Here is a 12280-nt window from a genome sequence, read left to right as displayed (position 1 = left end):
TCTCTCATAGAATTTGGATCTGGTGGAAAGAAGATTTGAGTGGAAAGCAACTTGGGGAAGGCTAGAGATCAAGATTCATATGGTAAGAATGGAATATCTTGGCCTCAACACATGAGTAGGTGGTTCTCTCTCAGAAATGGTAAGTTGGAAGTGTAGGTTTTTTCTGATGGCTCTCTCCACGAATGAAGAGGAGGTGGAGGGGTATATATAGCCTCCACACAAAATCTAACCGTTACACACAATTTACCAAACTCGGTGGGACCGATTCAACAGACTCGGTCGGACCAATTTAGTAAACCTAGTGACCGTTAGGATTTTCGATGGGACCGACATGCAACTCGGTAGGACCGATATGGTTAGGGTTAGGGCATAACGTAATCTCGGTAAGACCGATTACACAAACTCAGTGAGACCGATTTTGGTAATAAGCTTTCCAGAGTGTTGGTCAGGTAAACTCGGTGGGACCGATTCGCTCATTTCGGTGAGACCGAAATGTTACGAAAGGGAAACAGGGAGTTTACATTGCAATCTCGGTGGGACCGATCGCTCACTTCGGCTAGACCGCAACGTTACGAAGGGAAACAGAGAGATTACAATCCCATCTCGGTGAGACCGAGATCCCTATCGGTGAGACCGATTTGCCTAGGGTTTGTGGTAGTGGCTATGACATTTGAACTCGGTGGCGCCGGATAGAAAGAATCGGTGTGACCGATTTTGACTTTGGGTTTAGGTCATATGAGGATGTGAGAAAGTAGTTGAGGGTATTTGGAGCATATCACTAAGCACTTGAAGCAAGAGGCTCATTAAGCAACACCTCATACCTCCTTGATAGTATTGACTTTTCCTATAGACTCAATGTGATCTTGGATCACTAAAATGTAAAATGAAGAGTCTTGAGCTTTTGAGCTTGAGCCAATCCTTTATCCTTGATATTTTGAGGGATCCACTTTCATCATCCATGCCATGCCATTCATTGAGCTTTCCTGAAATAATAGTCTTGGAATAGCATTAGCTCAATGAGCTATATGTTGTTATGAATTACCAAAACCACTTAGGGATAGTTGCACTTTCAATCTCCCCCTTTTTGGTAATTGATGACAACATATAGATCAAAGCTTCGACAAATGATAATAAGATTGGAAAACATCATCTCTTTGAGAAGTATGTGATAAGCAAGAGCTCCCCCTAAATTTGTGCATAGTTTAAAATTTGCTTTGGACTGCAAATGCACAAGGATTTAGGCTCATGGGTTACTCTTCCATGTCACATACATCTTGGTGGAGCGCTCAAAATAATAATGATTGAATACATGCACTCATCACCAAGCAAAGTGAATGATCATATAAGGATAGGTAAGATAATAAGTGTAGCTTATGATCAAACACGTGATCATCAATGTCTCACAGATAATATCATAGTATCTCAAGCAATCAAAAGCAAACAAAGTTTAACCACCAAATCAAGAGAGAACAACAAAAGCAACACACACACACTCTCTCTCGAAGCCTATGATCTATACATTTTTCTCCCCCTTTGGCAACAAGTTACCAAAAAGTTCATAGAAAATGCATAGTGCTAGATCATCGCTTAGGCTTGATCTTCAGGTGGTGGTGTAGAGATGGCTCCTTGGACGAAGGCTTCAGTTGATGTGGATGGAGCTGGAGGAGTCGGTGCTGGAGCTGGTTGCACTGGAGCTGTAGGAGCTGTAGCTGGTGCAGATGATGTGGCTCTGGTGTCTGTCATAGGCACTGCAGCTGACCTCTGACCTCTAGGCACTCTGGCAAATGCATCAGTGGTTGTCTTGCCCTTCCTCTCCTGCATATCATCCAGGAGCTGCTCCACAACTGACTGAATCTCAGTTACTTTGACATCTAGATCATAGAATTTTTGTTCCATGATTCTTTCAAGGCTCTCCTGGTTTTGAGTTAGGGTGGCCAACCCCTTCTCAATCCTCAGTGTTGATGCTATCAAGTAACCAAGCTGCTCCTGCTTGTTCTTCAAAAAATACTCAGATGCCTCCTCTTGAGTTGGCATCTTGGCAGCCTTCTCTCTCTTTGCTTTCTCCTTCTTCTCTTGAGCTTGCACTGAAGATGGTTCATTCTCATTCATTATAACTTGATTGTCCTCAAAGTCTGGATAGATAGCAAAATGTTCCTTATCCAGCAAGTATGTTCTTGTGCCCATCTTTGAGTTAATCAACTCCTGAATCTGTGGGGCATACCCACAACTTCTCTTCTGGTCTGTTGCTGTCCTCTTAATGGTCTCAATAATGAGGCTCATGACCTTGAATTTTTGTGGCACATCAAACAAGTGTAGCAAGTTGATAGCATGCCCTCTAATCATGTTGTGGTCACCTGACTTGGGAAATAGAGTGTGCCTTAGGATCCAGTTGATTGTTGGCAGCCCTGATAGAAGGAAGTGAACTGACCCAAACTTATGTGTCTCAACTGCAGCATCAGGAATTTCCTTGTACATGTGAGCCATGGTGTTGTGGTCCATCTTCTTCTTGGCATAGACATCCAAGTCATCTTCACTCTCCTTTGGGGCATTGATCATATTTGCCCATTCCTCTATTGTTGACTGGTACCTTGTACCTTCAGACATCCAAACTATCTTGCCATCTGGATAGAAGTGTGATGTGGGGTAGAATTGCATAATGAGCTCATCATTCCACTTTGTGAGCTTCTGCCCAACAAAGTCTGCAACTCCACAAGCAACAAAACTGTCTTGCACTCCAGGATAGTGTTCCTCATTTTCCTTCATGTAGGTCCAGTCGACCCACCTCATATCACACACTATTGGTTTCTTGTCCAACATCACTGTCTCATAGAAGTCCTACTGTTCCTTAGTATGGAACCTGTAATCAACAACAGTTCTTCTCCTGATAGCATATGGATCTGGCAGCCTCCACAATTCGAGTCCTGCATCCTTTCTCAACTTCATGTTCTCAGCCACAGGATGAGCATCATTGTGGTCTGGAATCTTGGGCTTTAGCTTCCTCAGGACTTGTCCTTCATCATCTTCCTCATCAGCAACTTCAGGCACTGGGGCCTTGTTCTTCTTAGCAGCTGGAATACTCCTGGTATTCCTCTTTGGTGCAATCTTGGGCTTGGGGGCAGCTTTGGGTGCTTCTTTGGGCTTTGATGTTGCAGCCCCTGACTTTATAGCATCACCCATTAGCTTTTGTGCCTTGGGTGCTGGTGCAGCAACCTCTTCTTCCTCTTCAGAGTCTCTCCTCATAGAGGGATTTCCAAGAACCTGGGCAGTAGTGGTTCTGGCTCTCTTCTTCTTCTTATCTTGACCAGCAGCTTCATCTTCTGATTCAATGGTAAACTTCATAGTTTCTCCAGTGGGAACTTTCTTGGGTTTGGAAGTTGTGACTCTTCTTGCAGGTGCCTCTTTGGGATCAGTCTTTTCAGGCACTTGAGTTGATCCTCTGACCTTCAGCATAGGTGTCCTCTTGGCAGGGACCTTCCTATTGAGTCCAGGCTTTGTGTTCTTTGCTGAGGCATACTCCTTTTTGAGCACTACCTTCTTGGAAGTAGCCTCATCTTCTTCTGCCATATAATCCTCATCCTCAGATTCTGAGGTTCTCTTCTTCCTTGTCCTGGTGGCAGCTTTAGGCAGATTGCTTGGGGTGCTCCTGCTGCCATCATCTGAAGTGATAGAGGGACTAGTGCCCTCACTCATGTGATTGTGCTCTTCTGACTTGTTCTGACTATCACTTTGGTCTGACATGCTGCAAATCACTGACTGCTGACCCTGTGAATAGTTATAGATGAGATAGAATGGATGAGCATCACAAAATGCAGAGATTTTTGCAAAAGAATGATTCAAAAACTCAGTTTTAGTTTTCCACAGAAAGCATTTCGGATCAACCGATTTTCAAACTCGGTGATACCGAAGCAGTTTTGGAACATAAACTGGTGAACTCGGTAGGACCGAGTCACAGTTCGGTGGCACCGAGACTGCTAGGGTTTCACAAAGTTCTAAAATCGGTCACACCGATTAGCAATTCTCGGTCAGACCGAGAGTTACTAGTGCAATGGCATTAGCCAAATCGGTGGGACCAAGTTTTTCAACTCGGTGGGTCCGAGATGGTTTCGGCGGAAACCTAACCCTAAATTTTCAAATCGCATCTATTCTAAGGATTGTATTGACTGGATAGGAGTGTTTCAATCGTGGCAAGAATCATAATGAACACAATGTGCTAGGAATCGGACGAGGATAGCACTATGATCGAGTCCATACCCTAGCTTGGCAATGAACTCTCTACGGCGGCAACAGCCGGGGTGAATTCCGTTGACGGCGGCGGAGACCAGCGACAGGAGGCGGCTGGCGACGAGGAGACGATCCGGAGACCCTGGAGGCAGAGCGAGCTATGCGCGGGCGAAGGGGTTTGGAGAAATTTTCCAAAATTTTACCCGTGAGTATATATAGCCCGACCCTGTCGGTGTGACCGAGTGGAACAACTCGGTGGCACCGAGATGCATAACTGTATACAGTTACAGCAACTCGGTGTGACCGAAAAGTTCAAATCGGTTGCACCGAGATTGAAAACCTAGATCGACTTAGTGATCTTGGTAGGACCGAAATGGAGGCTCGGTCAGACCGAGAATCACAAAGAAGTTTTGGAAGTTGAAGTCTATGACGAATCGGGGACTCTGAGTGCTCCTCACACAGAGTGGTTCGAATCTGACTTGATCAAATTTTGTGATGTAGCATGAATAGAGTTTGAGACGAGAAAAGCATAGATAGCTAGAGAAGGTTCTTAGGCATTCTTGTCCATCCACTTGGCAAAAAGAAAAAAAGAAGCCAATCAATCAAAACAACAAGTGGATGTCCTCGAATGAGTACAGTATGCAACCAACATGCTCACACAATAAAATGGCAAATGAAATATGTGGGAAAGCATGCACAACCAATTCTAGCATCTATCAAACAATTGGCGATGACTAGGTCATCTATATATGAGTATATTGACTTAGGAGTCAAATGAGAATATTTGATCATAGGTCATACTCATCGTTTAAGCTCAAGTGAGGTTACCACTTTTACATAATGCATTGATGTGTTCACACCATTAGAGTTGCTTTGACTCAATTCTTAGAGTTAAGCTCCCCCTAGATGTGAGATCCCCTTTTAGAGGGATAAAATAACCTTGGGTTTTGTAGATGATGACTTCATGTAGGTGTTGAAGATGTGGATGCTCAATGTTGATGTAGATCATTTGGAGCAATCCTTTGGAGTGAGTTGCACTTTCAACATACCTACATGGGTTAGTCCCACAAGGAACAAACAAGAATATCCATAGACATAGAGTGATGCACACACAAGATGATGTCCATGAAATCATTAGGTTACCTTGTCCCTTGCCTTACCAACATGAGGGTTTGTGACTCCTTGAACTAGTGCAAGATGTGGAAGTTGATTGCACTTGTCCTTGCCATAATGATATGAGTGAAGAATGTTGGCGGAATCACCCTCAAGAACTCTCTAGTTCTTCTTCTTTGGGATCCACATCATCTTGATGGGAATCCTTGTAGTTGTAGTTGTACTTGATGAAGTAGAACTTGACGTAGTCTTGGGAACCCACTTGATCAAGGCCTTGGGTGCTTCTTCAAATGCATCAATCTTCTCTTGAAGCTTGTCCTTGCCTTTGTTCTTGTGGTCTTGTGGTGGAAGATCATCTTGTGCTTGTGTTCCCTTGAAGGAAGTAGGATCATACTTCTCTTATTGAGGAACAAACTTCGTCTTGGGGTATTGCTGTTCTTCCCACTCAACTCCATTGGCATTGAACTTTCATTCAAAACCAACACCTTGATTCTTCCGGTGCCTTCCTTGCTTCCGTACAATTTCCTCGAATTGCTTACTCCAGGCAAGGCTCTTGTATACACCTTTCTCTATAATTCCCTTTAATAAGCTATTTTCTTGCTCAAGTGTAACTTGGCTAAGAGAATCATTAGTGGAATCAAGAGAACTATAGAAGCAACAATATTGGATTTGGCATTATTATTATTACTACTAGAGGAAGGATCTTTCTTGTACTTGTTACTAGACTTGACTTGAGGCATGTAAGTAGATAAGAGCAAACGCTTGGCAATGTAAGAAGAACTTTTCTTACGGAGATCATCATTGATTGCTTTTAAGAACTCATGCTCTTGCTCAAGATTGAGCTTTTCAGAGCGTAACTTCTCATGAGCCCTTAAAAGTTCTCGATGATCTTCGAAGATAGTTTCATGAGCTAACTTAAGAGTGTTTAGTTCTTTAGTTAGAAGCTCAATCTGCTCCTTATCATTGTCATTCGTTTTATCTTGATTAGCATGATTAATTGACGTTTCATCATAGTATTCATCACTAGAGTTGTCAACAAGTAAATCATCATCACCTAGCAAGTCATCTTCATCACTATTGAAATCAACATACTCGGGATGTGTTACCTTTGGACCTTTGGCCATGAAGCATCTTCCAATTCCTTCATTTGGTGAGTCAAATATTGTTGGGTTTCGTAGTAATTTCAAAAAAATTTCCTATGCACACGCAAGATCATGTGATGCATAGCAACGAGAGGGAGAGTGTTGTCTACGTACCCAACGCAGACCGACTGCGGAAGCGATGACACGACGTAGAGGAAGTAGTCGTACGTCTTCACGATCCAACCGATCAAGCACCGAAACTACGGCACCTCCGAGTTCGAGCACACGTTCAGCTCGATGACGATCCCCGGACTCCGATCCAGCAAAGTGTCGGGGAAGAGTTTCGTCAGCACGACGGCGTGGTGACGATCTTGATGAACTACAGCAGCAGGGCTTCGCCTAAACTCCGCTACAGTATTATCGAGGAATATGGTGGCAGGGGGCACCGCACACGGCTAAGGAATAGATCACGTGGATCAACTTGTGTGTCTAGAGGTGTCCCCTACCTCCGTATATAAAGGAGGAGAGGAGGGGAGGCTGGCCGGCCAAGGGGGGAGGCGCAGGAGAGTCCTACTCCCTCTGGGAGTAGGATTCCCCCTCCAATCCTAGTCCAACTAGGATTCCTCAGAGGGGAAAAGAGGAGGAGGGGGCCGGCCACCTCTCCTAGTACTAATAGGACTAGGGGAAAGGGGGGGCGCGCAGCCCATCTAGGGCAGCCTATTCTCTTTTCCACTAAGGCCCACTATGGCCCATATAGCTCCCGGGGGGTTCCGGTAACCCTCCCGGTATTCCGGTAAAATCCCGATTTCACCCGGAACACTTCCAATATCCAAATATAGGCTTCCAATATATCAATCTTTACGTCTCGACCATTTCGAGACTCCTCGTCATGTCCGTGATCACATCCGGAACTCCAAACAACCTTTGGTACATCAAAATGCATAAACTCATAATATAACTGCCATCGTAACCTTAAGCGTGCGGACCCTACGGGTTCGAGAACAATGTAGACATGACCGAGACATGTCTCCGGTCAATAACCAATAGCGGGACCTGGATGCCCATATTGGCTCCTACATATTCTATGAAGATCTTTATCGGTCAGACCGCATAACAACATACGTTGTTCCCTTTGTCATCGGTATGTTACTTGCCCGAGATTCGATCGTCGGTATCTAATACCTAGTTCAATCTCGTTACCGGCAAGTCTCTTTACTCGTTCTGTAATACATCATCTCACAACTAACATATTAGTTGTAATGCTTGCAAGGCTTATGTGATGTGTATTACCGAGAGGGCCCAGAGATACCTCTCCGACAATCGGAGTGACAAATCCTAATCTCGAAATACGCCAACCCAACATCTACCTTTGGAGACACCTTTAATGCTCCTTTATAATCACCCAGTTACGTTGTGACGTTTGGTAGCACCCAAAGTGTTCCTCCGGCAAACGGGAGTTGCATAATCTCATAGTTATAGGAACATGTATAAGTCATGAAGAAAGCAATAGCAACATACTAAACGATCGGGTGCTAAGCTAATGGAATGGGTCATGTCAATCAGATCATTCAACTAATGATGTGACCTCATTAATCAAATAACAACTCATTGTTCATGGTTAGGAAACATAACCATCTTTGATTAACAAGCTAGTCAAGTAGAGGCATACTAGTGACACTTTGTTTGTCTATGTATTCACACATGTATTATGTTTCCGGTTAATACAATTCTAGCATGAATAATAAACATTTATCATGATTATAAGGAAATAAATAATAACTTTATTATTGCCTCTAGGGCATATTTCCTTCAAATATGTCGTAGGAGTTGGTTGACACAAGTGCTAGATCGGAAACACATTCATCTTGAGTATATTCGGAGTCGGAGTGATAGCTTCTCTCGGAGTGATTGTCGGAGTCGGAGCCGGATACCCATTCACCAACATGAGCTTGATGTCTTCGTTTTGTGTAGCTTCTTGATGACTTGTCCTTCCTTTCTGAATCCTTGCTTCTCCGTGAGGGTCTTCGTTCATAATGATCATCTCTACTCCTCCTCTCTCTTGGTGGTGATTCTTCTCTTTTGCTTCTTCTTTTTGGAGAATCTTCTCTTCTTTTGTAGGGTGCCGTACACTCATTGGAATAGTGTCTGGGTCTCCCACAATTGTAGCAATTGCGCTCTGGACTAGAAGATCTTTTGTCATTGTAGGACCTTGACTTAGATCTTCTTTCTTTGCTTCTACTCTTGTAGAATTTGTTGAAGTTCTTCACCATTAAGCTCAATTCTTCATTGAAGGTTTGTTTCTCACTTGATGATGTGGGGGCTTCACATGAGGCTTTGTAAGCACCACTTGACTTGTTGTGAGTTCCTCCTTATCCTTGAGTGACATCTCATGAGCAACAATTCTTCCAATGACTTCCGTTGGCTTGAGATCTTTGTAGTTTGGCATCATTTGGATCAATGTGCACACGGTATCATACTTTCCATCCAGTGCTCTTAGGATCTTCTTGATGATGAATCTGTCGGTCATCTCTTCACTCCCTAAGCCAGCAATCTCATTTGTGATAAGAGCAAGCCTAGAGTACATTTCAGCGACACCTTCACCATCCTTCATTTTGAACTTGTCAAGCTGACTTTGGAGCACATCCAACTTGGATTCCTTGACGGAGTCAGTACCTTCATGCATATCAATCAAAGTAACCCAAATTTCCTTTGCATTCTCAAGACGGCTGATTTTGTTGAATTCTTCGGGGCACAGTCCATTGAAGAGGATATCACAAGCTTGAGCGTTGTATTGCAACATCTTCAATTCATCCGCGCTAGCTTCACGGTTTGGTTCTCTCCCATCAAAGAATTCACCTTGCAAGCCAATACACACAATAGCCCAAACGGCGGGGTTATGTCCAAGAATATGCATTTTCATCTTATGCTTCCAACTAGCAAAATTAGTACCATCAAAGTAAGGGCCTCTATGGTGATAATTTCCCTCTCTAGATGCCATACTCTCCTAGGTTGTGAAACCAAGGCTATGACCACCAAAAGCTATGGAAATCAAAGCAAATGGAGACCAAAGCTCTGATACCACTTGTAGGACCTTGAATTATGTCTAGAGGGGGGTGATTAGACTACTTGACCAATTAAAAACTTAACCTTTTCCCAATTTTAGAGGTTGGCAGATTTTAGCAATCTTTGGACAAGTCAAGCAATCATCACACAATTCAAGCAAGCATGCAAAGAGTATATGAGCAGCGGAAATTAAAGCATGCAACTTGCAAGAAAGTAAAGGGAAGGGTTTGGAGGATTCAAACGCAATTGGAGACATGGATGTTTTTGGCATGGTTCCGATAGGTGGTGCTATCGTACATCCACGTTGATGGAGACTTCAACCCACGAAGGGTAACGATTGCGTGAGTCCACGGAGAGCTCCACCCACGAAGGGTCCACGAAGAAGCAACCTTGTCTATCCCACCATGGCCGTCGCCCACGAAGGACTTGCCTCACTAGCGGTAGATCTTCACGAAGTAGGCGATCTCCTTGCCCTTACAAACTCCTTGGTTCAACTCCACAATCTTGTTGGAGGCTCCCAAGTGACACCTAGCCAATCTAGGAGACACCACTCTCCAAGAAGTAACAAATGGTGCGTTGATGATGAACTCCTTGCTCTTGTGCTTCAAATGATAGTCTCCCCAACACTCAACTCTCTCTCATAGGATTTGGATCTGGTGGAAAGAGGATTTGAGTGGAAAGCAACTTGGGGAAGACTAGAGATCAAGATTCATATGGTAGTAATGGAATATCTTGGCCTCAACACATGAGTAGGTGGTTCTCTCTCAGAAATGGTAAGTTGGAAGTGTAGGTTTTTTCTGATGGCTCTCTCCACGAATGAAGAGGAGGTGGAGGGGTATATATAGCCTCCACACAAAATCTAACCGTTACACACAATTTACCAAACTCGGTGGGACTGATTCAACAGACTTGGTCGGACCGATTTAGTAAACCCAGTGACCGTTAGGATTTTCGGTGGGACCGACCTGCAAGTTGGTAAGACCGATATGGTTAGGGTTAGGGCATAACGTAATCTCGTTAAGACCGATTACACAAACTCGGTGAGACCGATTTTGGTAATACGCTTTCCAGAGTGTTGGTCAGGTAAACTCGGTGGGACCGATTCGCTCATTTCGGTGAGACCGAAATGTTACGAAAGGGAAACAGGGAGTTTACATTGCAATCTCGGTGGTACCGATCGCTCACTTCGGTTAGACCGAAACGTTACGAAGTGAAATAGAGAGATTACAATCCCATCTCGGTGAGACCGAGATCCCTATCGGTGAGACCGATTTGCCTAGGGTTTGTGACAGTGGCTATGACATTTGAACTCGGTGGCGCCGGATAGAAAGAATCGGTGTGACCGATTTTGACTTTGGGTTTAGGTCATATGAGGATGTGAGAAAGTAGTTGAGGGTATTTGGAGCATATCACTAAGCACTTGAAGCAAGAGGCTCATTAAGCAACACCTCATCCCTCCTTGATAGTATTGGCTTTTCCTATAGACTCAATGTGATCTTGGATCACTAAAATGTAAAATGAAGAGTCTTGAGCTTTTGAGCTTGAGCCAATCCTTTATCCTTGATATTTTGAGGGATCCACTTTCATCATCCGTGCCATGCCATTCATTGAGCTTTCCTGAAATAGTAGTCTTGGAATAGCATTAGCTCAATGAGCTACATGTTGTTATGAATTACCAAAACCACCTAGGGATAGTTGCACTTTCAACATGGCGTTGGTGTCAAGAGTGCAGGATGGTAGCAAAGGTTGTGGTGCTAGGCGCTGTCGCCGTCGATGATTGATGGGGGGAGGGAGAGGCAAAGGCGATGCAAATGCGCTGGGGGGGGGGGGGGTTGTACGAGCGCTATGGCGTGTTGGAGCTCTTGGAGGCGCGGATGGCACTCCTGTTCGGGTTCTTCATTGTGGATGAGGTCCTCCCCGGCTCGAGGACGACGCCCGCCACCCCGAACTAGAGGCCGACAACCACAACGACCAGGAGGATATCTCCCGGGGCGACTGTTGACGCTCAAAAATGGCATGATCGCAAGAGTGACTTGAGGCTATCGCAAGATGAGGTAAAATTTATGATTTAATGTCACCATTGGATGGCTCTCTTCATGCTGATCTAAATAGATATAGAGATGGTCCAAACCGGAGCTCGGATGCAATAGTTATGACAATCTTAACGATGCTTATGTTGACATCAGATTAAAGAATGTCATGAAACCAAATTAAGATTGCCTCGATGGAAAAAGTTTCAACATGAAAGTTCTTCGTCTTGCCAAAAGACAGATGATTTTGATATAAAATTGTCTTAACCCGAGATCGTATGCGAAAGTTGCAGTAAAAAATGTGCAATGCTGCAGTACATGGCTGGCTCATCCAACCAATGACCAGACGAATGTCCTGGACGTATGGGCTATCATTCGGGAAGGCAGCAGAAAGTTGAAGCCGAAACCGATGATCTGGGATAGGTCTCGGATGATCCGGGCAATCATCCGGATTGGAGTCCGGACTCAAACAATTTTCCTGCTACAGACCTTAGAAAATAGCCCGAAACTGCTTCAAGATGGCGTCAAATCGAAAAACGTTCAACACGAAAATTGTTTGTCTCGTCAAAACAGTTAAATTTTCTTTAGGGTGCTTGAATTTGGCCAGTGAAACACAAAAACCAAACTGTTGTCTCAGACATAACTAATATGAGTTCTGTTAATATTGGAAGGATTTGGAGCCCTTTTCTTGTATGGGAAGTCCAACCGCCTCGTAAATAGGTAAGAGGTGATGGCTGGTTGAACAACACACAATGGAAAAATCAATCTACC

Source organism: Triticum aestivum, chromosome 5B (genome assembly GCF_018294505.1).
Source record: "Triticum aestivum cultivar Chinese Spring chromosome 5B, IWGSC CS RefSeq v2.1, whole genome shotgun sequence".
In the NCBI taxonomy this organism is placed as follows: Eukaryota; Viridiplantae; Streptophyta; class Magnoliopsida; order Poales; family Poaceae; genus Triticum; species Triticum aestivum.
This window is presented reverse-complemented; position numbering follows the sequence as displayed.